Below are 27,615 nucleotides of genomic sequence, written 5' to 3'. Positions count from 1 at the left end.
GTGAAATAACCAGCAAATGGATGGCCTGAGAATTGAACTCAAATAATGTGAATCTGTGGCACCTTTCTTTAATTCTTATTGTATATTTGTTATTAATTTGACGTCTGGCATGGGATTGATACAGGGCAGAATTATAAATCCGAGACTTATGAAGCTTCTATTCTCTTATGGGGTTCAACATGGTTCTCAATAATCAATTTTGTTCAATTAAATGTGAGTCCCTTCAGAGCATATGTTAACCACCTTCTGTATGCAAAAGCTTGTGATAAAGTTGTGGTTATGACTTACACAGACAGGCAGACATACACACACACACACACACACACACACACACACACTTGTTCAATGTAACGGAATAAAAATCCTGAGAGGTTTACAGGGCCAACTAATATATTCTGTTACTTCCACCACTAGTTTGTCAGTAAAAATTTTAAAATGTGTGCTTAAGTACTGATTTTTTATTCTATTTACTAACATCAGTCACTGTTAATAGTAAACATATTATTCACGAGTACATAAGGAACATTACCAGAACTTAGTGATTTCAATATTAAAACAAAGTCCATTATTTATTTAATTACAATCTGATGAGTCTTCAGTTTGGCCTATTTCTTCTGCTTGTCTCAGTTGGGGTGGCTCATGAGATAAGAAGTAGAATGGATGTTTGATTTGTCTTGGAAGGTTGAAGGTTAAATATCTGGAAAATAGTGCTGACTGTTAAAGGAATGATGTGTTATCAGTTCATCACGTGTCTGACAACAGAATGTTGAGGCCATCTTGTCCTCTGGATTTCATGCATGTTCTTTTTCTCTCATTCTAGCTAGCAGTGCCTAGAGAAGGCAATCTGAGGAAATGTAATTAGTTCCCTGCTTTGTTGATGAAACAAAACATAGGTCAGTCTACCCCATGTCAACTTGTTGTCCTCGAAACCTAATTTATGATACTAAATTTAAAAATTAAATAATTGAGAATTCATATTTCAACTTTATATAACGCTGTTACCACTTGCACAGCTGAAATGTATTAAGCCTGTACACCAAAACACGATGCGTGGACCTTCGAAGAGGCTTTCCCCTTAACTGGTACTCGTCTTTCTAGCTGAGTCTCCTCAACTTTTGTTAACTACCAAGAAAAAGTTATCTGCTATGAAATGACTAGAAGAGTAATGGGATATAAAAATACAAAAGTAAAATTCCTACTTTGCATGTAAATGATAAAATTTTATTCCTGCCAAGATGAAGCCACCCTACCTTGTCCTTTGGTCTGCAAATGGTCATGTGGCTTTTATTTGAAACTTTAAAAAGCTATCACTTTGCACTCAGTAAGCAACTGGAATGATTAGTTTGTTTGTGGGGTTTTTTTTGCCTCTTTCTTCAAATACGTATTCCCAAAGGCTGATGGTGACTCTGTGTACAATGGGGTTTTCATCCAAGTTTGTTGTTGTTGTTTTTTAATTTATCTTCATCACAGGACTTGGGAGAACTCAGTGTAACCCAGAGAGAGTCTATTTTCCTGGTCTAGTTCTCCCTGACAGCGGGATACTGCTTGTCCCTCTCATTCTGATAGTTGGAATCAGTCACCCAGCCTGTAGAGCAGACCCCATTTATCCTTATAGATTCATTGTTATGAAGAATCCAGAATGGCCATGGTCCTGTCAAAGCTTTGCTTAATAATGCTGTTTATCCTCTGGTAGAGATGTAAACACTTAAAAAATGAGTGCTGTGAGGCAGCAGAGCTCCAAGTACTACTACGTGAAGACACAACTTTCCAGGCTTTTTTTTTAGGCACAACAGGAGTTACAGTGGGAGAAGCCACTTGCAGTATCACCCATTGATAAGGCTGAACCAAGTGTTGAGAGGAAAAGTGGATGAAGGATTAACTCCAAGGTTTAGATTGATCCCTAACAAAGGTCACGTTTTTTTTTTCTGATCCTACATGGAAACTGCCATGTGTCTAGCTGACTTTCAGAATTGCTGTGGATCAAGGATGGAAGCATCTCCTGTCCCTTTTAAGATGTGTCTGTTACAATCGTGTAGGGATGCATCTGATACAATTATTTCCTGTCTCACCATTATATTCAGAGTGTTTAGAAAACATAGACATTGTCTTCTGGTTTAACAAGAACCTACAGTGTGTATCCAAGTAACCCCATCTATATCTGAACCTGATACTAATCATGGATCCTAGATTTCAGATAAGGGAGCCCTGTCAATGGGAGTTGAGGGAGCTTCGGAGAAGGTGAGTGTAGTTTGTACTCACAGGAGTTAGCTCACTAGAGAACAAAGATGGATCCCAGAGACCTCTGAACATCCGAGGGCTTCAAGAATCTGAGTTCTTCAAATTACAGTAGCTGGACTCATTGTCCTCTGGTTTTCTTTCAATTTGGCTAATGGGAAATGCCAGCAAGAGATGAGAAGGTAGAAGGAGAGCAGGTCCCAGACTTTATGCTTTGTGGTCTGTACTGGCATTTACTTGATTTTGCAAGGACTGTGTTCTCACAAGACCATAGATTTTGTTGGATGGCCCTTCTCTTCTAGAATTGCTTCCTCTTTCCCTGTTATAGCTAAGTGATATGAATTTCCTGGCCATAATTAGTCTCAAGGTACCTTGGTGTTTCTTTTAGACTCCCTTAATTGAATCAACACTTCCACTTCTGTAAATAGGTTACAAAATTTCTTCTAAAACCCCAGATAAATTTTTTTTGTTTTGTTGTTCATCTGGATTTCACCTGATATGTCTTACTTAAATATTGCTTTTTATTATTTACTAAATATGGGAGCAAGGATATATAACTATTCTGAATTTAATGTCTAAATACACTTTATGTTACATTTATTGAGCATGCATCACACGTATCGCATCAATAATTTACCCCTTATGTTAATTTTGTGAGCATTATTTTCAATTATACATTACCTGTGCTGGTAGCTGAAATGTGGTAGATAGTCTGTGTTTATTGAATTAATGATATAAACATGAGTTGTGACCTTAGTGATAAAGATATGGACACTGGGGCACATCAAGCTACCAGATAAAGATCATCATGCTAATAAGTACCACAGCTGGAATGGAGAGTTTGGATCTCTGGTTTGAAAACCTTTGCTCTTTCCAGTAAGTGACTTTTGCTTTTCTGCTGAGCCAGTCCTTATGAGGTTGTTGTGAAAGTCAAAGGAAAAGAAAACGTGAAGGCTTGGAAAGAATTCTGAAATAGGCTGAAATATTTTTATTATATTTATAAATGCAGTTTAAAAACTCTTTCCTACTCTCCTGTTCCTGAATTTATGCTACTAAATACAAACTCATTTTTTATCTCGGTGTTAGCCATACATAGGTATTGAAGTCTGCTTGCTAGAGAGGAAAAGAAAAAGAACATTATTTTGAGATTTCTTTCCTTTTGTAATATTTTCTTAGCTGTGTCCTTCTGGAAGCATGGTTCATTAACAGATAACTTTTCAAGTTTTAAAATTTAGCATGGAAAGAGAAGTTTTATTTTAAAAAGAGCACTTGGACCATGGATCTGGATGTGATAGGGGAAAAAAAGAACTCTGACAGTAAAAGTTTAGAAAGAGCCTGAACTTGGTTCTTTGATTCCGAAGTCACAAGTAAATGAACACAAATAATGGGAGTCACAAGAAATTGTTTCTAGAAACTGGGGTATAGATTGAGGTTCTGAACCTTGGGATACATTATTGACAGTTTCCGTGATGAAACTTAGGTCTCCTGGGGAGTCTGTAAGATTGGCTAGACCCAGAAGGCAATGAACTCCGTGATGAGGAAATTGTTGAAAGAGCCTTCCTGAAGTTACATGTGGCATGGTTTCCTTGCTGTTTTCCCCCTTCTGTGTGGTTTATATATCACTTTAGGAAGTTCAAAGTACGCAGTGGCACAAAAATAGTGAAAAAATAGATTTATTTCTTCAGGCCACATTCTTGGCTGTGAAATTTCCCTCTTTGCTTGCTGACTTGATCTACAGTTTTAGAGATCCAATATTCTATTTACTGTTTGTGCAGCAGTTCAAACTAAACAAACCCAGATGGAGAAAAATAAAGCAACTGTAAATAGGAAATTAGTATCAACAAACATACACATCCAGATCTGTGTAATTCTTCCAAGTAACTGAGAAACTGAGGCTTCTGTCACAGACTGCTACAGTTATGACCTTAATTTAAAGCTGGAACAAATGAAGGAGTAATCCTGAGGTAAAATAAATGTAAGCTCCTTGGCCTCAACTATCTTTCATTCATTTTTCCCTTTATACACTCAATAAATGTTTATTTACTCCAAACACTGTAGCTGGAAGTAGTATTACAGTCCAAATATTTGAAGAGCCCCACAGTTTAGTGGGATAAATGAGTGAACATTAATAATGAAGAATGGGAAATATGAAAGTCCAAGGTGCTTTGAAGGAAAACTTCAGCCTTCTGGAGGACCAGAAAAATCTAAGTGGAAAATTCTAAGGCTGAGTTTGGAAGGACACCTGGGAAGAGAATGACTGGAAGTCAAGATCAGCACGAGCGTGGGAGCGAGGGTGGGAGAAGATTGCTTGTTCATTAGCCAATAGCTGCAGAAGGCTTAGTGCCTCAGTCAGACATGCGCCTAAGGTAGGCAGTGTAAGTCAAGAGCCTTGCCATGCAAGGCACAATCGTGGTCTCATTTATTTCCCCGGGATCATTGCTGCTTTGGATCTGGCCATTTACTGACTATCTGATTTTAACTGTGTAAGTCTATGTTGAGAACGCAAAAACTCTGCTTTTCTAGTATGCGTGCTTCTGCTTCTAATCCTCCTCCTCCTCCTCCTCCTCCTCCTCCTCCTCCTCCTCCTCCTCCTCCTCTTCCTCCTCCTGCTCCTGCTCCTCCGTCTTCTTTTTCTTCTGTCATAAGAAATTAGCTCAGGGCCTAGGAGCTGCCCCTGAGCTCTTTTGTTTAAAACTAGCAATCTACCACTTTGAGCCACAGAATCACCTCTAGTTTTCTGTTAGTTAATTGTAGATGAGAGTCTCAGAATTTTCTTCCTGGGTTGACTGTGAACTGTGATCCTCAGATCTCAGAGTTCTGAGTAGCTAGGATTGTCGATGTGAGCCACCAGTGTACAACTGTATTTTTCTTGAAATCTGTATTTTTGCATCTACATTAGTCATCATAATGCAATTGAGTAGTGAATACTTGCTTGTATGAATAAAGTCTAACTGCCTCTACGTTGTGTCTGATCATCCGTCTCATCTTGACGTTGAGAGTCATCATTGCTAACGCCTTTTCATCTCCAACTTCATCGTCATTGGGTTGTTTCTCTAAGGTTTCATCCCTGGACTAAATGAGATTGAGACTGCTTTCTAGCTCTAGGACATGATACTTCCATTAAAAAGTAATTGGACAAAGAGGTTACAATTCTATAAGTCAGTTTATTAGTACCCTTCCTATTGTTTCACCCATTATAACTTTCCCTATCCCTGTCCTCCAGTTAAACAGTGTGACGTTTTTTGTAGTATACATTGATATCATGACTGCATGCTTGCCTTTCATCCCTCCATCCATGTGCCTCTTTGCTTTTCTCTTCAAAACATGTTTCTTTTGATATTCTTTATGAGTGTGTATCTGTGTGTATCTGTGTGTGTGTGTGTGTGTGTGTGTGTGTGTGTGTGCCCTAGAGCTTGAATGCAGGGCCTGGCCACTGTCCCTGAACTTCTTGTTCAAGACTAACATTCTCCCACTTGAGCCACAGCTCTACTTCTGGCTTTAAAAAAAATCACTTTGGAATTTATTGGTGATAAGAATCTCATGAGTTGGATGCTGGTCTGCCTGGAGTTCTAGCTGCTCAGAAGGCTGAAATCTGAGAATCACCATTCAAAGCCAACACAGGCAGGAAAGTCCACGAGGCTCTTATCTCCAATTAAAAAGCTAGGAGTGGCACTGTAGTTCACATGGTAGAGTGCTATCCTTGAGCAGAAGGAGCTCAAGAACAGTGCCCAGGCCCAGAGTTCAAGCCTGAGGACTGGCAAAAATAGTCTTATGGACTTTACTGCCTGAGCTGGCTATGAACCATGATCTTTGGGACCAGTCTTTTGAGTGGATAGAATTATAGGACTAAGTCATTTATGCCAGCCCCAGGTATTCATTTTGATACAGTTCTTTGGTTGTTCTTAGCAATTCCATCTTTGGACTCCTCTCCTAACTATACTGTCCTTTCCTATTGATTCTCTCACGCTAGAATTTAGTGTTCCCTTTTTCTGCTCAGAGTTCCCTGAATGGGAATGGTTTTTGCTGAGCTCACTTAAGTTATTATTTAATGATTGCAAAATTCAATTCCTTGAGATTGGATGAGTACTTTGTGATTTGTGACTGTTTTCTGTTTTCCAGACCAGCAGAGGAATATCTATTCATGCTTAATCTTTTAAAGGGCTCACTGCCTTATTAAGGTCTCTTTTCGTAACTCAAAGTTGCCTGGTTGGTAAGCGAATCACAGGAGTGATATTTTATCATTTTCATAGGCTCTACTCATATCTTGAGGAACTGCCTATATTTATAGCTAAACCAGACAGGATGGTAGAGGATTTTTTTAAAATGCAGATAATTAAATACTCTGGCTGGAAGTGACACAAATACTTTTGTTCAAGGCCAATTGGCCCAAAATTGATACATGACTTATCCACTCATACAGTAACCAAGAACCACTGTGATACTTGATAGTCACCTCTGAAGACTATTATACGAGACAAAAGACTTCGTCTCTCATTCCTGGAACTGGAGTATTCAGTGATGGAAATATTAAATCTGGATACCAAGAAAGCCTTTCCAAGGATTCTTTTCCTTCCTTTTCCTACTACTCAAAAAATGTATCAACTTACTTAACTCTTTTGAAGGCCATTTCATATTTATTTTTGGTTTGATAAAAGCATTGTTACTAAAATAAAACCCACATTAAAAAATAAAATACTATAAAAATATTTTAGTACTATTTTAAGTAATGATCATGCTATGTTTCAAATCTATATAGCATGTTTATTACAAATATACTGCATATATAATGTATAGTACCTCATATATGTAATACATCTTACATCTACATGTAATTTTTTTCAGTCTTTTGAGGTCTTCATGAGATAGTAGACTTTTTGCTCATAGGGGTAGTATTCATTCTGCAAGACTCCAATAGAGCTCTTAAACTAGGATTCAGAGTTATACTATATGAGCTAAATATTCATAACAACCATTTTGTTATCCTTGTAAGATGCTCATGAAGAAGCAAATTCAGGACACTTCCTATATTGTACTATATCTAAATATTGTCACTGTGATGCAGATAAACTTCAGGGCAGTAACATACAAATGGTTTATGTAAGTCTGGAACAATGAGTGTATTGAAGCTGTATCAGCCTTTCCACCAACTGCTGATTTAAAATAGGACAGTTCTGCCTCGACTGTGTCTCAGGAACTCACATCAGGGACCTCATGTTGATTCTTCTTGTTTAGTTTGACAATTTAGATGGGATGATCAAATTAATGGGTTTTAATATCTTATACAAATGGGAAATGTGGGAGTTGATGTGGAAAAGATAATCTCTTCAGCTACTAATAGTAAGGAGACCCAGTCTGTTATCAGGTGAGGATAGGTCCCCAAAAGAAAGGCATAAAAATGCCCAGAGGTTGTTGACAAAACAACTACTACAACAAAACTGCTGCTACCTTTCGTGGAGGATCCAGAAGACACAGCCGTGTTCTTCCTTCTAGAAAACCCTCGAGTCCTGTCTCAGATCTAATACAGTTCTAGAGCATTCAGATCTTAAGTCCCAATGTCCTAAGACAGGCCAGTAAGAAATAGAGCATCTTCAGATTTGTTAAAGTGAAACTTAAAATGCCTGAGGTGTGTGTTCCTCTAGCGGTCTTACAAGCAAGTCTAAATCACACGTCCTAAGTCTAGAGCTCTGGATCTGGCGGGTGTGGACAGAGGAGCACAGGCCATGAGAACAAACATAATAATTCTACCCAAGGCTGCACACTGCACTCTGGCCCATGGAGGATCCCACGGGAACTAAGCCTGCTCCCATGTTTTTCATGCCCATGGAACGTGCTCCAGCAGGAGACTCCATTTCCTAACCATGCTGTCAGCTGGACCCCTTCCTCCACCAGTTCCTGAAGTCTGAAGTACTCTGTGCACACATGCAGAATTTCTCTGCAGTTCTCTTCTTGCTTACACCTTAATAAATGCTGCCTTGTGAAGAAGAGTCTGTCCACTTGCTTGTGTTGTGAATTCAGCCCCTTAGAATTGAGAGTGAAAGAGAACCAGGCTTCCCTTAGGCTGAAAAATTAGAAAAAGTCATAAGATTATAAAAATTAGTTTCCACACATTTGTGTTAACATCTTGGTGGAAGCAGGGGGCTGGGGAGAAAGGACTTGGGGGATGGAAAGTGGGAGAAAATGTGGGAAGGGCTAACAATGTTTGAGAAGAGATGTACTCACTATCTTACAGATGTAACTATAAAACCCCTCTGTAATCACCCTGACAATGAACATAAATAAAAAAAAGATGAAAAACCATGAGTGCTTTTAAAGTGAAGCTTTTAATGGGTTCAAAACATAAAGTAAAACAACTTGCCTGAAGGACTTAAAATTTAGTGCATACCTTAATCCATTCTGATGAATGTCATTTGACATAGTGAGTAACTTAACCAATCTTTTGGAAGGGGCACAGCTTTGAGCAGCTGATGCACAGGACTAAGTGAAGGACCTCAGTGCCTTCCACCTTCTTTTTCTCCAACCTCCTCACTCCTATCAAGAATGATGAGCCTTGGCTCAATCATCTGGCTCTAATGAAGCTGGCTCCAAGGCTCACTTGCTTATAAGTGAGGGTTGGTGGGACAGGAAAGGTGGTAGGGCAAGGAATTGACTCATAAGCCAAGATTGTACTTTCACATGATTCTGTCAGCTGAATGTTAACTCAGTGATGAGAGCAAGCCTGGTCGCTGCGTCTGGGTAGAGTGTTACCCTTCTACCCCTTCCCCAGAAATTCTCCAATGATTGATTGCCCTGTGAAATAAACATAATAATATTTTACCATCTGACAGCAGGCGCATACGTTGAATGAGTTCAAGGACTGAATGAAAGAAAGCATGAGTATGCAGGGGTGCAATGGTCTTTCCAAGCACAGACCTCTGGTTGGCAATATCAGCAAAACCTATGAACTTACTGAAAAACACACACGTTTGGGCCTCTCCCGAGATTCATCAAATCATCAACTCTGAGGGTCTAACTGTGTTTTAATAAGTCCTCTGGAGGATTCTGATTCATGCCCCAGTTTGAGAAGCCGTGGGATAGAGCAAAGAGTAATGCTTCTTCTTGACTAATGGCTGAGTCATTAAAATTCTCAAACCCTCAGTTTTTTGTTTAATCCACACAAATAGGACAATTTGACCTCTTTTAAAATATTGTCATGTGTTGGAAATGATGTCAGGGTACCTAAGCCTCAGTAAGTGCTCAGTAACTGCTAGCTGAAATGGAAGGACCAGGAATATTGAAAAGCAGAATGAAAAAGGAGAAAGGATGACTTTCGTCTTCATTTTTCCTTATATAACATCTTCAGTGTTATATAATGTGCAATTTGCATGCAAAGCACCCACCCCAGGGCATCAGAGAAGCCTTGAAAAATCCAATATTATGCAGACAGCCAGAGATGCTGGCTGCTAAACCAGGCTTAAAAACTAATTTTCCCTCTTTAAGGAAGTGACATTTGCACACATAACACAGCAGCAATAAATTTAGGCCTTCTTACCCACCCCCTGCTGTACACGAATTTATTATTTTTATCAATAGCAGAGCTATTTCTTTTTGAACATTGGACATGTTTTTGAATGTCCCTTTCATCCTCACTATAGTTATCAGAAAACTGCTTATTAGGAAAAAAATAACAAAATACCTAAAACCTTTTTTAATGGCAGAAATGTGATGTGAGCTTTTAATTAAGCTCTAAAATTACACTTTCCATTAATAATTGGGAGTACATTCCATGTCAATTAAGAAAGGATTAAGAGCAAAGGCTTGAAAATGCAAACTTAAATGTAGCCTGAATTTTGAAGCTGTTTTTAATTCTCAGGGTATTCAAGGGAAAGTGCTCAGAAGAAATAAGGCAGTAGTTCTTGTCCTTTCAAAGTGCTAGGATCTCCAGAAAGCTGCTGCTTCCTCCTCCTTCCCCCCCTTCCTTCTCCTCCTCCTCCTCCTCCCCCTCTTCCTTCTCCTCTTTAGTGGTGGGTTCTTGCTGGTCTCCTGTGGCAGCGAAAGGGACTGGCCTCTGCATGTAGGGTGTGAGGTCCACAATTCCATACCTAGAGAGGGCCTGATTGATGTGAGATGGAGACTGGTCAATTGGTTTCAACAGTATCTTTTCTTTTTTCCATTTTGGAATATTTTCATTGTCTTTAAGTAGTTGCATGTAGGAGTTGGCACTCCTTGAAGAAGTTTATGAACGTAGTGCACATGGATCATAGTCATCCTTTCAGCATGCTCACCCACTCCTACCCTTGCTCATCTTAACTTTAAGCAATGTATTTATTTATTTATTTATTTATTTATTTATTTATTTATTTATTTATTTATTTTGTGGGTTGTGGGGCTGAACTCGTCTTGGGTGCTGCCCCTGAGCTCTTCAGAGCAAGACTACTATCCTACCTCTGGGCCTGACCTCTTCAGCCCAAGACTACCACCCTACCTTGAGCCAAGCCCCACTTCCCATTTTCTGGAGGTTAATTGGAGGTAAGAGTCTCAGGTCCTTTTGTGCCTGGACTGGCTTTGAACCTCGATCCTCAGCTCTCAGCCTGCTGGGTAGCTAGGATGACAGGCGGGAGCCACTGCATCGTGTTTTATTAATTTATTTATCTTGCCTTCTAACAAAGCAGTTTATGTGTCCAATGCATCCTGATCTACGTCACCGCTTCAACATCGTCACTCCCTTCAACCTGCCCCTTTCCTTGCCTCAATTCTGTGGTATAGACAGTGAGTTTTTGCCTGCATTCTCCCCTTTCCCCCTCCCTTCTTCTTTACCTTACCCTTTAGCTCCATACTTCCCTCATAGTGTACACATATGTAATTCTTTACACACACATAGTGTAATGCTTTAAAAAAAAATGAAGTGTCCTTTGAAAGCCAGCCCACAAACTCCATCCTGTTCCTCCTTTCCAAGACCCTGAGGGGTGGGCCAGAGAGTTGCCCCTTAAATCTCTGATAATAGTGTGGGCTAGAATTTCCTGGATCTCTTATGACATATTTTACAGAAATTAATTTTTTTAATTGCCAGTGTCAAGTAAGAAAGTCATGGTCAAACTGTTAGCAGAGAACTTGACTTTTTGGAACATTGCTGTTAAGGTCAGAGTTTCCATTTCCTTTACAGCCCATCTCCAGAAAAGCAATGGAGGATATGTAAAAGGTGGCAAGAGATGGATATAAGTTTGCAAGAAGCCAACCTCATAAGGAAAAGAGGATGAGGAAAAGAGTCAAGAGAGGGGATAAAGGCCATTCTTCTATTCTATAAATATAACTGAGTGCCTCAGCGCTAGCAAGGCACAGTTACCCATAAGGTTTAAAGTAAACTCATTTTTTTAATTTGCCTGAATTAATGATGGCATCAACCAGCTAAAATAAGGGCAGCAGATTAAGTTCTTGCAATTTACTAAAATCTTTCCAAGTGTTGGCTCATTTTTTCCTTATGAGAGTCAAGCGGGATAGGTTGAGTTTGCCATTTTTCCCCCCAATTTTTTAAATAAGGAACTTGAGATACCTCAAGTTGCAAATATGTTGATTCAAAATTTAATTTTGGTCCCCATATTTCGATTCAAAATACAATAATTTATCCTCTTGGGAACTTGGCATGTCTCCAATTGTCCCAAGTGTTTCTTGGATATACTCAGAATGTCTGAAAGGATTTTGTCCTATCTTCCCACCACTGGTTCCAGGGAGCATAGAAGCCCTGTCTGAATATCAGTTGCTGTTCCCATGTTGCTGTAAAAAAGAACAATAAATAGAAAACAAGACTCCTTGTCTCACTTAAACTAGTCATGAGGGACCAGCTAAGTGGTAAGTACTGTGGCCCTGCTTTGACACTTTTAATATAGAGATGCAATGTGAACAAGGGGAGTTGGATTCTACACCACCGTCACTCTTAGGTAAGAATATGATAATCAATTCGGCAGGAATGGGGCAGCATGTATCAAGTTCATGGATGCACAACTGTGCAAGTCAAAGTCAACAGGAGAGAGCACTTGGCTGCTAAAGGGGAAGAAGAGGTTAGGACAGATCATAGCAGTAATTTTTCTTTAAAGCCAAGCTAATAAGAAGAAGGCAGTACTTGGACTGATGCTGATGGTGTATCCCAATCAGTCAGAAGTAGTGTTCCTATTGTGAGCCCCTGGACTCCAGGGAAGTCTAGATGAGTCAAAAAATCTCCTCGTCTCTAAGAGGCTCATAGGCTCTTTGGTGGGAAGCCACAAATCAGCAAATATATGCAGAATGTGGTTTTGGGTTTACATCATTTAAACAAGTGCTTTCCTAGGCGCTCAGCCTGGACACGGGGCAGCTTCTGGGACTGGGTGGATTCGTTTGCTGTTGGCACTGTGGGGTCTATTAAACTGAAGTTGCATACTCATGATTTTGAAATGTGAATGTGCTCCCATTCTTGGCTGTGCTGCGGTTTCAGGAGGAGGGCTGGCAGCCCTGCTCTTCTTGGCTGTGGGGACTCTCCTACATGAAGTCTTCGGAGGAACACGATGTTCCTCACAGTGTAAATGAAGGCAAGAAAGCATTTCACAGCACCCAAGACTCAAATAATCTTGTCTTTTGTGTATAAGCAGAACACTGGAAGAGGAGGAAGACAGGAAGGACTCAAAGCCTCCACCCCATCCCAGATATCTGAAAGAAAAAAATGTGGTCATAGTTATCATTTGAAAAAGATAGATAGAAAAATGCTTTTTTAAATACCTCCCTGGAATTCTCTGGCTGTGTCTCAGTGTCTCAGGAGCATGTCTCTAGATCGTCTCTGCCTCAGAACTTCTTTGCATCTGTTCCTCTGATTCATTTTTTTTTGTTTCTGTCCTTTCCGAACTCTACATTCTCTCCTACTTTTCCCTTTCCTGCCTCTGCTTCTCTCTGTGTACATCTTTGTAGTGCTTTCTCAGATTCTGTTTCTCTCTGTTTTCTACTCTCACCCTTAGACTCTCTTGGTCTCTCTTTCTGTCTGTGTCTCCTTTTGACTCCCTTTGGCTCTTTCTGCCTCTCTCTCTCCCTCTCTCTCTCTCCCTCTCCTCTCTCTCTCCCTCTCTCTCTCTCTCTCTCTCTCTCTCTCTCTCTCTCTCTCTCTCTCTCTCTCTCTCTCTCTCTCTGTCTCTGTCTCTCTCTCTCTCTCACCTTATTTTTATTCTATGCTTCATTTTCTTTCTTCTCTCTCTTTTATCCATTCCTTCCACCAAGTCCCCTGTTAGCTGCTACAGGATTTCTCAGAAAGGTTGAATTGTGTTCATCCAGGCTCTAGGAAATGGAGGAGCAGCATTCATTAATAAACATGTCTAGTTCAGGACGATGGATGTGCCTTGGGGTTTCTTCACAGGATTGTTATGCTTTCACTTTAACATTGTGGGCACGTTATATCTCTGCATTTGTGTCCAGAGTCTGAGAGCGGCGGAGCTGAGAGATGCCTCAGTGTACATAAAATACTGTACTTATACCTCACATAGAGAAACTGAGGAGCAGAATTGGCTTTTTTATGAATACTTATCTCAGAGCAAGATCAGAAAAAGTTTTTTTTCAAACTATCCTTTACCTATTTAAACAAATATTTAATGGGACTTATTATCTGCAGTGGATCAAATCTACAATGCCTGTAAGGAAGGAAGTCATATGTCCAAGGCTCGTGTGTGAGGAGAATGCTGTCATGTGGCTCTGGAACTGCCCTCAGGGATGCAATGTCAAACATGGACTCTAGCTGGACACCACTGGGAGATGGGGGAATATTTAAGAGGTGGTGCTTAGGGTGAGTGATGCATGCCCTTGAAGGAGATCCTGGAAATGTGACTGTGTTCTTCTCTGACCTTCATAACCTGGACACCATACAGTGTGTATACAGTTCATCACATGTTCCCTGCCATGGTGTATTTTTTGCCTTTCCAAATGCAAAGGGGCCAAGAAACCATAGGATAAGGTCTCTACAAAGCATCGATCACAAGAACGCTTTCCTGATTTTGAGCGGATAAGCCCGGGTATTTTGTTTCGTTAATGGAAAGCTGATTAACATAATCACATCCAAGCTCTATCTCCTTTTGCCAATCTTGGATTTAGTGTTCCATCAGGAAATGAGACACCAAGGAATAGATAGCATATTGTCAGTTTTACTACTGGTAAATAGCTTCAGAGCTTGGATCAAAAAAACATATTCATTGACTGCTTTGTTAAGAGTGTGGACACTCTTTTGTAAAATACTTAAAGAAAATAAGAGGTTATGAATATTCTCTACCTAAAGTCTAGACTTTAGGAGCATCTCCCAGTTCTCCTGAACTTGTTTAAGTTTAGTTTCACTGGGCAGAAACAGGTGTGTGGAATCGTCATCTCATACCAGACGTAGGAAGAAAGAAAATGAGAGAATGAATCACAACAAGAAGGAAAGATGAGCCAGTGACCGTTAAATCCTGCCTCTGACATGCAGGAGGAATAAAGCAGAAAACTCCCACCACAGGTCTGTGAGATTAGGGAGACTGGGGAGTCCTTGGGACTCTGACTTTTCAGCCTTCTTAAGCTCTTGAACTGGGACCAGTGCCCATGGTTCCAGGAGTGAGATCCCCAGCCTGGTAGGAGAGAAACAGCACATGGAAAAATCTGGATAATTCCCCTGATGGCCAGAGTGGAAAAATTCGGAAGTATTCCAATAGTTGCTCGTCAAGGGAACTTTCAAAAGATGCTATATCTGGGGTTGGGGCTTTAGCTCAGTGGAAGAGCACTATAAAGCCCCAAGTTCAGTTTTCTGGTATGAACAGAATGCTATAGTGAATAAAGGCTGAGAAAATTGCATCAGTGCGAAACTTGACTGATACATGCCCTCCAGAGGTCAGATGTAGAAAATTTAACTTTGTCCCAGAAAGCTCTGAAATTAGTAATCAAACCAAACCAAGAGAAAGGAAAAACAGCAGCCACAAGGAAACCCTCAAACCCAGCAAACATCACCGTAGCACGATGAGGTTTAACTGCAAGAATCTCAGCTGAGAAGGAGGCACTCACTGTGCAGGAAGTTGGTATGCTAGCAGCATCCTCCCAAGAGCAGTGAGAAATGCTGCCATAAGCAATAGGATTCCACAACTGCAACTTGTAAAGCCTGTGGAAATGCCAGGCCTGGGACTAGAAGGTAGATGTGATGTTGCCAAGCACAATGAAAGGACCTGGTGCTTGTGTGACCCGTGAGATGCCACTTTCTTAAAATCATATTAAAGGAACCTCTCTCAACACTCCCTAGCCCTAGGCCTGAGACTTGAGCTTCGGCTCTCCAGAGGGAGGATTTTTGCAGCTGTGGTTCATGAAAACTCAAGGCTGACTTTCCAACTGAACAAATGCACCCATCCGAAAGAAATCTTCCCTAGGACACGGTCTCTTTGTAGTGGCTCTTCAGTTCTTCACCGGGAAAGTTGCCATTCATCTGGGAAAGTGCTTAAATCACTGCCCCTTCTCATATTATTATCCCAATTTTGTGCGGAGGGAATTGAAGACAAGAGTAGATCCACTCCATCTTACGTAGCCAAGACTGAACTACCAACAAATGGATTTTCTGATAAGCCAGCTAGTGCCATAGTGTGTGCCTTCCAAGTATAACTGAGTATTTTTAGGTTAATGTGGTTTTGTTCTGACAGCTGCGAATACAGACACAGAAGGAGGTGTGTGTGTGTGTGTGTGTGTGTGTGTGTGTGTGTGTGTGTGTGTATGTACAGTTGCACATATCCCTGCATAAGCTTGGCATATGTGTGAGTGGGTGAAGTTGCCTTGATTTAATTATATGCTGCATTCAAGCAGACAGAGGAAAACAGAAATTAACTTCTATTATTTCACTAATTCTACCCTTTCATATGGATTTTTACCATGACATCTTTGAATATTTGTCCTTTATCTACAGTAGCCATAATTGCAGGGACTGCTGCTCTGATTGTCCTGTTTACAGCACCATTCACAATATGCTCCTTTGCCAAGAACTGCTGTTTCAGAAAACAGCAGCAATTCTCAGGGTTAGTGCTGTGAAATTTCCATTCCACAACTGTGTAGTCAGGTCCTGAGAAGCTGAGAGAGATAAGTAAAAAGTTACTTGGCCTCCTTGGATAGATGAAGCTCTGCAAATGTTTAGCTAGAGTTTTGATCTCATAACAGCTAATACAGCCATTTAGTACTTGTCCCGCAACTGTGTGCTTTGTGTCTCCCTCCTGGTCTTGTCTTGCCTAGCTTTTTCAAACATATTCCTGGTTTCTTGGCATCATGAAGGACTCCCAGATTTTCTCATTGGAGAAGGGAATTGATTTTTTACTTCTCCTCACCTAACCTATTTTCATTAGGGCCAGCCTTTGAGGTGAGGACATTAAACACGCACACACACACCCCGCACATGCAACCCATCTGTACACCACCCACCTCTCCATACAAGCAGAGAAGCTGCACTTGTGGGTGAGTGAGTGTGTGTGTGTGTGCGTGTGTGTGTGTGTGTGTGTGTGTCTGAAGTGACCCATTTCTATTCTTTCTTTTGGTGCCCTACATATTGAATCAATAATCTAAGACCTTTTGGACTTCTAAACTTTCTTGTCCCTGTGCAGCTTGGGTGAATGAACTACTACAAGCATGCCACTCCAGGCTAGACATTTGGTTAGAAGGAAAATGGAGCCTGGGTAATTATTTCACTCAAGGGCACTGAGATCCAGAGCCATTTTCGGGAACATGCCAAGGTGTGGCTCAGGAGATCCACTGAAGGAAGCAAAGCAGCCTATAACTTTTCACTAGGAAACCAACTTTGGGAATGTAGCCAGGTGTTCATCTACCTGTTCAGGTAGGTCTCTCCATGAACCCACTAGACACTAGGGACCGGCATAAATGCTGCGTGGGTGCCTGATAGAAATGTTCCCTTTCTTAGTCTTTGTGAGCACTCACCTCAGGGAACTGGACTGGACTGCTTACTTCCTGAGTACTCTGTTGCATCTTGATTCCCTTTAATTCTGGGAGTGACAGTCCAACTTCAATCCGGGGCCTGGCCCATTAAAAGCTTGCCAGCTCAATAATCATCTGTAAGTGAGACCTCCTAGCTCATCCATTTCTTCTGTATGGCCACTAAAAGATGAAAAGGGCTCTTCTGAGGAAGGCTGAGGAGGAGAGTTGAAGGCAGTGGAAGAGAAAGTGCAAACATGCTTGAGGAGGAAGAATGAGGACATGGCGAGGTTAAAAAAGAGAGGTGTGCAGGGAGATGTGAGGATAGGAAGGGCGACTTAGACCACAGTAAAGAGCCTGCATTTCTTTGTAAGTGCTGAGAAAGCCTTTAGAAGTGGTCAGAGGAGGAGCAAATCCGATGTATATACATATATGTATTTTATACATATGTATATGTATACACATATTATTTTATTTTCAGGTTAATATATGACTGCATTGGCTCCCCCTTCTTCCCTCCATTCATGTTGCTTTATGGTTTACAACCATCTCTCGGGTTGCTGAGTGGAGCTGAATGGAGAGTGGATGCTGGGAGATTGTTATAATTCTCAGGTCCTTTTTAAAGTCTTAGAACTGGTATGCTTCCATTAATTTCTAAAACAACAACAGCAAAAAAAGGAATGTTTCAACAATCTGTTTATAAGGCATTGTTTTTGGAAACTAGAGGCTTTTGGTTGTATTCTTGCAGACTAGAAATTATGTTGGTTTATTGCATTTTTTTTTCCTAGAGTAGGGTATAATTTTCTTTTATTATAAACCAATATTAAAGAAACTAAAAATAAGAGTGAAGAAAGAAAACCACTTACCTTAGAAAAGAAATTAACATTTTTTATAGTTCTCAACTATGAATATGAAGGGTTGAGTTAAAGTTACAGTGGTGACAGATATATGATATGTTGAATTTTGTTTTGTTCATAGCAAGGATATATCAAGTATTCACATTTCATTTGAGTGTTCAGTTCACTATCATAAACTCAGCAATAAATATTAAAATAATAGCTTTCCTTCCAGTCCTCCATGTGTTAATGTGATAGAATAAATCCTTCATGATTATTCTAATCTCAGTTAAGCCTGGCACTGGTGCTATAATACTAGCTACTCAGGAGGCTGAGATCTGAGTATTGCAGTTTGAAGCCAGCCTGGGCAGGAAAGTCCATGAGACTTTGTTCTATAATAAACTACTCAGAAAAAGCCATAAGTGGAGGTGTGGCACAAGTGGTAAAGAACTAGCCTGACCCTTGGTTATCTCATATTGTTACAGTATTTCACTTTGTTATCTGATATGTTGTATATTGTATATATTGTATATATGCTTGTTTGGTTATTTGAAATCAGATAGGGAAGGGGGAAAACAAGATGAGGGGTGGGGCTGGGGGGAGGGAAATGGGGACCAAGACATGAGAAAGGTTATAAACATTTGTGAAATAATGCACCTTTTATCTGGTGAATATAATGTAATCCTTCTATTAATTACAATAAAAATATATGGAAAAAAAAACTAGCCTGAGCAGAAGCTCAGGGATAGCACCAGGCCCTGGGTTCAAGCTCCAGGACCACACACACACACACACACACACACACACACACACACACACACACACACACAAAGTGTGCTGAACATTTAGGCTGCTTACAATTTTTTAAGTATTATTTTGAATTTTTTTTTTAGTTATATGTCTTCTTTTTCTGTTAGATAAATCTTGCCTTTAAAACCAGTTTCTAAGGAATAAATTGTGTTTTTGGAAGGAGAGTTCCTGTTTTTGAAAATTTTACATAGACTTACCATTGTATATAGAATGATTACATATACATACATAAATATTATATATCATATATATATTGGGAAAGTAGAAGTTTATGTGCTCCTGGGATCTGAAAGACAATCAAAATTCCTTAGGAAGGGCAAACATTTCTATTAAGACAATTAATATCCAGAGGTAAGATTTTATGCAACAGATTATAATTTTTCAAATCTTGATATGAACCTCAACATGGTTTTGGTTGTTTTAAGACTGTAAATACTTTCCCTGGTTTCAGAAGAGCATAAGCAGAATAGTTTCTTTACTACACTAAAAGCAATGTATTATTACTTTAATGAATTTTATGGATAAGACTCTGCATAGATGGCATCTCACTTTCAGTTTTCTTATCCACATTAGTTCTGCAGAGAATCAAAACCTAAATGATATAGACTTATTTATTTTCAAACTGAAAATAAAGTAGAGGAGATTTATGGTCAGAATTACTTCATGAGAGTGTGAAGAGGCTGGGAAGATGGCTTCGTGGTAGAGTGCTTGCTTAGCATGCATGAGATCCTGGATTCAATTCTTTAGTACCACATAGAAAAGCTGGAAGTGGTCTGTGCCTGAAGTGTTAGAGCACTAGCCTTGAGCAAAAGAAGCTCAGGGACAGTGCTCAGGCCCTGAGTTCAAGTCCTGGAACTGGAAAAATAAAAAGGAGTGTGAAGATTAAAAAGGCCTCCTGTCTGCTGTCTAGCGATTAGAAAAGACTCCTCAGCTCAAGAAAACAGATGGAAATGAATTTAACTCTCTTCCATCTTTGTGTTCTGAAGTTTCCGGGGATTGGTCAATGCCTTTTAAGATTGAGGAGAAAGTCTGTGTCACTCAGTTTGCTGATTGAAATACAAATCTTTTTGAAACACATTGTAGGTACACCCAAATATGAAGTTGTAATAGTCATTTGGGTAGCCAGTAATGTATCAAGTGAACACAGTTGGTCATGATATTATCTTTGAAAATGAGAATTTATCATTTCTATGAAAATCTATGTTTAATTTAGCATTAGTATGGATAATTGACTAGATTGTAATAAACACCCAATTAGTTGAAGCTGTTTGTTTTTATTCATTTATTTATTTTTGGTTCTTGTTGTGGGGCTTGAACTCAGCATCTGAATGCTATCTCTGAGCCTTTTCTTTTCTTTTTTTCTTGTGAAAGCTTATTCTCTGCCACTTGAGCCACAGATCTGCTTCTAGATCTTTTGGTGGTTAAATGCAAATGTGAGTCTCACAACTTTCCTGCCCAGGGTGGCTTTGAACCATGATCTTCAGATATCAACTTCCTGAGTGTCTTATAAGCATGAAACACTGGTGCCTGGCTTTCTTATGTTTTTTTTTTAACTTACCGTAAATTAGTTGCATAAAGGGGATGACATTTACCATAAAATGTACCCCAATAAAACTCACTGTTCATTCTCCCTCTTCCTCCCCATTTACAACAGTTTCAAAGCATTTTATTGCTTCATTTTCATACATTTAAATAACCTATTTGACCATGTTTCCCCTCATTTCCCCTTTGTGTTGGGCCTTCCTTGTTTCACTGATACCCATGTCTCAGGAGAGGCTGTTACTTTCTACCATTCATTTATTTTTTTTTACTTTTTGAAGTATTAATTTTACAATGGAATTTCACCATGATAATTGAGTGTGTATTTATTGTAATTCAGTCAGATTAATACCCTCTGTTGTCCTCTCTTCCTCTGTCTCTCTTAAACTCTTACCATTCAAGGTGCTTTCAATGAGGTTCCTTATGCTAGCTTCATATGGAGACATAATGTATTTGGATATTGGTCATTCTCAATCATTGTCTTGAAGCTGTTTATTTTTTAATAGAAATATATAAAAATATGCCTGGCCACTGGCCATGGATTTAGTATAAATACTAAAAATTCTCACTCTGCTTATTCTGATGAAGATGTTATGGTTAGGTCTGCTTTATGAGCAAGGAAAGTGAGTCTGAGAGAGAGTGAATCATTTGCAAAGGATCCAAGTTTGGAATGAGTTTGAGCTTGCTCTTTGTGAACAGCCTCCTTCCCTGCACACACTGAATATGCATTACCTGCTTGTTTATTGTAAAGTTGATGCTTTCTCACTAATTTGAATTTACGGTTGTTATGCTGTAGGTATGTATTTATTTCCTTGGCATATTTAATGCCGATATTTTTCCCAAGGACTTTTAAAAGATCCATTTAGCAGAAAATATTAAAGCTGAGGGAGTCGTAACTTGAGCAAAGTGCGGGTCTAATTTTATTAGAATACTAGGTACGTGGTAAAGAGGGGCAGAAGGAGACGGTTTCATAATGTTTACTTATAAAACTTCCCTGGGTTTTCAAAAGTGAATGAAATGGCGGAAAACCTCATAATAACTCTATGGGCTGAGTGATTCCTGTGGCTGGCTGGAGGCCTTGGAGCAGCTCAACAGTCCTCATGTGCTTTTGCTGCTGCCTTCACATTGGGCATCCTAACCAGGGTTTGTGTAGATGAGGAAAAGGAGGCAAAGGTGTAAAACAACTTTACTACCATCAGAGATTTCAAGTACCAGACAGGGAATTCACAGATGGCTGGGATAGTCCAGAACACACGCTTTGCCTTACATGAGTCTCTCAGAAGGTGTCTTCAGAAGTGTTTATTTAAGGCAAATGATAGATTTGAGAGGTCTGTGGAGGGGTAGCACAGAGTGAGAGGAAGATCCCTTCAAGCTGGCAAGTTAGAGCTTCTGCCATGGTGGGTGGTAAGTTGTGAGAGGAAGAACATTTGAGGACAGATTCATTATCTTTCATTATTCTCCTTTTTTCCTTCTAATGCTCTTCCACCCTCCCTACTGTATTTCTTTCCTTCTTTACTCTCTTGTTTCCTTACAGACCCCTTTCCTTCCTTCCTTTCTCCTTTCCTCCCTTTCTCTCTCTCCCTCCTTCTCTCTTTCTCTCTGTTTTTCCTTCTCTCTTTCCTTCTTCCCCCTTTGTTTGTGGGGCCTAAAACTCAGGGCCTGGGCGCTGTCCTTGAGCTCTTTCTTTTACTCTAGGCTGGCACTCTACTACCCTGAGTCACAGCACCACTTCCAATTTTCTGGTGGTCAGTTGGAGGTAAGTCTCATGGACTTTACTGCAGGGGCTGACTTTGAACTGTGGTGGCGTGAGCCACCAGTGCCAACCTCCCTCTCTCTCTCTTACCCATCCCAACTTCCTTTCTTCCCTTTATCCATGCAGCAAAAAAGATACATTGGATGCATTATGCTAGGCACTGAGGAAAGAGGAATGGCAAATCCTGCTAACAAGAAGCTACAGAAAGGCAGATGAAGAATTACCTGTGAAATAAGGGGATACTTTTTTTTTTGCCAGTTGAGGGGCTGGAACTCAGGGCCTGAACACTGTCCTTGGATGTTTTTCTCAAGGCTAGAGCTCTACCAGTTGAGCCACAACACCACTTCCAGCTTTTTTCTATGTAAGTAGTATCAAGGAATCAAACCCGGGCCTTCGTGCATGCTAGGCAAGCACTCTAGGCCAAACTCCTTACCGGGGATATTTTTTGATCGTCAGTGTCCACAAGGATGCAGGGCTTCTCAGTGAATGAGTAGTTTGAGGAGAAATAAAGAACTTAAATATATGGAGAGTGACCCAACAGAATCACAGGGGGGAAAGAAGTTGCTCAGACACTTTCTGGAGGAGAGGTTAAATTTACAGTGTTCATTGTAAAACTATGGCATATGTGGAACAGAGGGTGGTACTCAAAGGCAAGGGGGACTCAAATACAAACAACTCCAAGAGGGAAGAAGTGATAAATGTAGGAAGGCATGGAAGTGCTTTTGTTTTTTGTCAGTACCTGATACTGAACTCAAGGTCCTGTGCTCCTCTAGTTTAGTCATGCCTCTAGCTCTTTTCACACAAGTTAGTTTTCAGATAGCATCTCACATTTTCTGTCTGGAAACTTGGACCACAATACTCCTTATTTGTGCTTCCAGATCAGTTGGGAGTACAGGTGTAGGCAATCACACCTGGTCCCTCAGAATGTGATTTTGAAAGGATGCTATGGCCATGAGAGAGAGATTTGGCTAAGAAGGTTGCAAAGGGTAGAGAAAACTTGGCTAAGTTATGTAAAAGGAGAAATTTGGGGGAGAGGTTACGATTTTTTGCTTGCTTGCCACATCATGCCTGAGAATGACTCCCAGGGATGCAATTTCCCATCCAAGGCTTCTGCCCTTCACAGTGTGAAAGATCGTGCTACCTGGTCCCCATACCAACTAGAATCAGTAACTTATTGCCATGTGTAGGGTTGTAAATTGGTTTGGCAAGAGGAAAAAGGCCTCCAGGATCTTGCACTAAACAAAGGCTGGAGTAGAGAGAGCTGATTTACCTCTAAATTCCAGGAAGTCTGGGCGTGAGATAGCCCCAGGTAATAACACACTCACCTTCTGTAGCTTTCATGGCCTTGTTACCCACCAAACTGGACATCACCTAAAAATTAGGATAAGTGATGTAAGTCAAGAGATACAAAGGATGAGTGTTTTCTCTCATATGTGGACATTAAATCTACACTATAAATATATAGTTATAGGTATGGATAGATTAAGTATACAGGGAAGGATCCAGTGGTGTAATTCCTAACTTACAGGTTAGCTATGATGTAATTTCTAACTTAGAATTTAGCAAAATGAATAGCAGGAAGCTGGAACATTTGTTGGGGGCAGATGGGGAGGTGTGGGGGGAGCAAACAAATGGAGAGAGAAAGGGGAGCAGATGAAGTTCTATTACTCAGTGTACATATATAAAAATGGAACTAGGTAAATCAAGGGGATGGGTAAGATTGGAAGAGACGGGGGAGAATGATGGAAGTGTGTTGACGTTGATCAAGACAATTTCGTACTCAAAGAATTAAATGATGAATTGAGACCCATTTGTATAGCTACTTAAAGATAATAAGTAAATACTATATACATTCTGTGAGTGTTAAACAGTCATAATAACCATAAATTTGTGGGCACATTTAATTTTCACAAATGTATTAGAAATCATGCTCATCTTACTGATTGGAAAGATTAACTGGAGAAAGGTTAATCAATATGCTCTAGAACACTCAGATTGAATTCAGGGCAGCTTATTTAGATTTATGCTGTGTAGGTGTTTTATTCTTGGTAAAAATCTTAGGTTCAACTTAGGTCTTTCACAGATGTTATACTTTCTCAACTTCTTGTCTTCATATTCAAATTAGAATTGTCCCCCTCTTCTATTCTATTTGTAGTTCATATAAACTTCTGTTGCTGCTCTCATTCTCTCATGTTCTCTGGGTTTACCCATATGGCTGGAATTCCCTCAAAGGGTTCTCTTCTGTCTATCGCCAGTGCTATTCTGAGCTTTAACAAATATTTTATGAACAAATGAATAAAGAATAGTTTTGTGAATTTCACAAAAGAAACTACTTGTGACTTAAGTTCTGCAAACTTTAGCCTTTTATTTCTTTTTATGAGTTGAATTGCTCTTTTCTTGTTCTTTCAGATGTCTGAGACATTTAATTGATATTTCTTCTAGTCAAGGAGAGAGTAAAAAGGTTGTTAATGAGAAAAGGAATTTTTTCTTCTTGCTTGCCATTTATAAAACAGCTCATGAATACAATGTATCCTCATCAACATTTTCACTCAGCCTTTCTCTACCCACCCTTTCCTTACCTTTTTAATTTTGTAGGATATACATTAGATTGTTGACTACATTCTCCCCTTCATCCCTTATTCATCAACCAAGAAAGGATTTTTTTTGATTTTGTTCCATTCCTTATGAGAAGTTCCATCCATATTAAAAATAGTCTTTTTCATATTCTTTTCATTTTCTGTCATCCATTCCTCAACCCCAAAGTGATGGTACTCCAGTTGAAGCTCATACTTATGAACCTTGGGAAGAAAGAGAACGACTGTTTAAAAATCCCTATATGTCAATATATCATAACATTTGCTTTGATATACTTACATCTAAAGTCATCTATCCATAGAGGCTGAGGGTTAGCATTTATCTCAAAGTTATCATTCAAGAGGAGGGTATATCTTATAATCTGAGCTATTTAGGAGGTAGAGTCAGCAGATCAAGAATTTGAGGCCAGCCTGAGCAAAGTTAGTGGATGCTACCTTAAAACTAAACAAAGCACAAGTGAAGCGACTGCAGGCATGGCTTGTGTTAGAATACTTGTTCAATCCTCAGAACTGACAAAAAAGAAAAAAAAACCCAAAGTTATCATTTAGTACAATTATTCAATATTTAGTTCAATACCAAATACAGTATCATAAACAATTAGCTCAGGTGAGCAAAGATGAAACTAAACAACAAACTAAACAAAATATACATCTAAATAAACTAAAGTGAATACAGATAAATAGCTCAACAAATTTAAATGAAGCTGAGTAAAATAAGGAAGACAATACAGAGTGTGAAGACAGATTTCAATAAAGATATAAAATTTTTGTCTTTTATTTTCTGGTCCTGGAGCTTGATCTCAGAGCCTGGCGGTTGTCTGGGAGCCTCTTTCTGCTCAAGGCTAGCACTCTACCATTTGGCCTTTTCTGACTAGTTAATTGGAGATGGGTCTCATGGACATTTCTGCCTGGAATTGCTTCAAATTTTGATTCTCAGATCTCAGCCTCCTGAGTAGCTAGGATTATAGGCATAAAACACTGGTGCTTGACATTTTTTAAAGTTTAAAATCTAAATCCAGGACATGGAAAGCACAATAATCCAAATAAAAAACTCAATTGAAAGCCTAACTAATTTAATGGAACAAGTTGAAAATGCAGTATCAGAGATCAATGATAAAGCAGAGGAATTAGATCAATCAGAGAAAGACAAAGAAGAAAAAACTAATATAATCTGACTGTGAATGATCAGAGCCACAATCAAAAGACTGAATTTATGAAAGTTCAGCATAGAACAAGAGGAAAAGATGCAAGGTAAAGTCATAGAAAACATTAAAAAATCAAAAGTTCCAATTTTGAGAAAAAGAAACTCATCCAAATATTGGAGCCTTTCAAAACAGCATATAGGCAAGATGAGAAAAGAAACACCTATAGGCAGCTTATTTTAAACCATTAAATATCCCAAACAAAGATGGACTGTGGAAAACTGTAAGAAAAAAGTGATAAAGTCCTAGATAAAGGAAAACACATCACATACAGCAGTGTTTTCAATAGATACTCTGAAAATAAGAGCTGCCAGAGTTGACTATGGAAACAAACTGGCCTTTCTCTGTGATGTAGAATAGAAATTCCTTTCCTGTTCATGTATTTACCCACAGTATTACCTCTATTTGAATCACAGAGACCTAGAAATTGTCTCTCTTGGAGCTCCTCTCTATATGCAAGTGATATCAAGAAATGACCCTAATATCTTCATTATTTCTGCACATACTTTACTTCTCAGTCACACTTTATCACAACTTGTTTTCAATATTGCCTCTGGAGAAGAGTCTTCAATTTGGAGCAACTCATGTTTTTCTTTGGATATGGGCTACTGTCTTACAGAATTCTATTTAAGATGGTTCTACATGCTGTATGAAGCATTCTTTCTAGTTCCTCTTATTTTGCCATCTTTCACACCCATTAATTACCTCAAATATTCTAATTCTCACAACGGTCATAGCTCACGTTTGCTACTTCTTAGTCTGAACCAGCCTTTGGTCATGGCCTACCATGACTTCTGTTTCTCAATAGCTATCTTGGATCCACCATAGCTCTAGTACAGAAATTTCTGTGAGAGGATGTTAAATTAATACAGCTACGTCAAGTATGCTACATAGCTTATTTCACTCAAATTGACTAAAGTAGGGGACTTCTTGAGTATCTCATTTTCCCCTGTCATTATATCACATAGATATTGTGTAGCATAGACAAATTAGTGGAATTGTCAAATTGCTTCTGGATAACTCTCCACTTGTATTACATGAAAGTGATGGTAATGGATAACCTAAATTATAAAAACTGAGTATAGTGATCTGATGGAGATAAATACCAATGTTATTAACTTATTCATGCAGCTAATGTTCATTGAGATTGTTCTCTTCTTGGTTTATGCTAGACAATAAGACGTTAAAAGAAATTAGAACCCTATCTTTGTTGAAATATATTATATTTCCTTAAGCATCAGGGGTTCATCCCTGAGTATCACAAAAAGAAAGAACTATATATTGTATGAACAACCTCTAAGGAAAGAAATATCCGTATACAATGATGTGTAAAACATGTAGGTCCAGAAATTATTCATATGCATAGTACTGTGTAAACATAGAGAAAAATAGATGGATTTTAAAGATCGCCTAATTAGATAAGCTGATTTTAAAAAGATAAAAGAGAATTGGAAAAACAGATAATGAGACAGCTTAAGATTGGCAGGAACTTACCAAATATTACGTTCACTGGCGAAGGTAGCAAAATGATAGACAGGAACTTATCGAACATTAACTACAATGGAGAAGACACCAGGATGTCTGTGCCATGGAGAAACCAGGGGTAGGTTATTAGAAACAAAGCACGGAGAAGACAAGGGATAGATGTAGAGAAAAGTAGGAAGGATGTGAACAGGAAAACATGTGGATCCTTCAGAGATACCAAGGAACTGGTATTTAAGTAGAGAAAGACAGATCTTGTGATC

General features: G+C 39.3%; 1 long non-coding RNA gene across 1 annotated transcript in view; it reads left to right on the top strand.

Annotated features, from left to right (window-relative positions):
* Positions 1–812: 812 nt before the first annotated feature.
* Positions 813–27,615, top strand: part of LOC150055964 (uncharacterized) — an 87,605-nt gene continuing 60,802 nt past the window's right edge. Inside the window, exon 1 of the long non-coding RNA XR_016537487.1 lies at positions 813–893. This is a non-coding gene — a long non-coding RNA (uncharacterized LOC150055964). The remainder of the gene's footprint in view (positions 894–27,615) is intronic.

This window comes from Megascapheus bottae, chromosome 13, assembly GCF_031878675.1.
Source record: "Megascapheus bottae isolate mThoBot1 chromosome 13, mThoBot2.hap1, whole genome shotgun sequence".
NCBI classification, from domain to species: Eukaryota; Metazoa; Chordata; class Mammalia; order Rodentia; family Geomyidae; genus Megascapheus; species Megascapheus bottae.
This window is presented reverse-complemented; position numbering and strand designations above follow the sequence as displayed.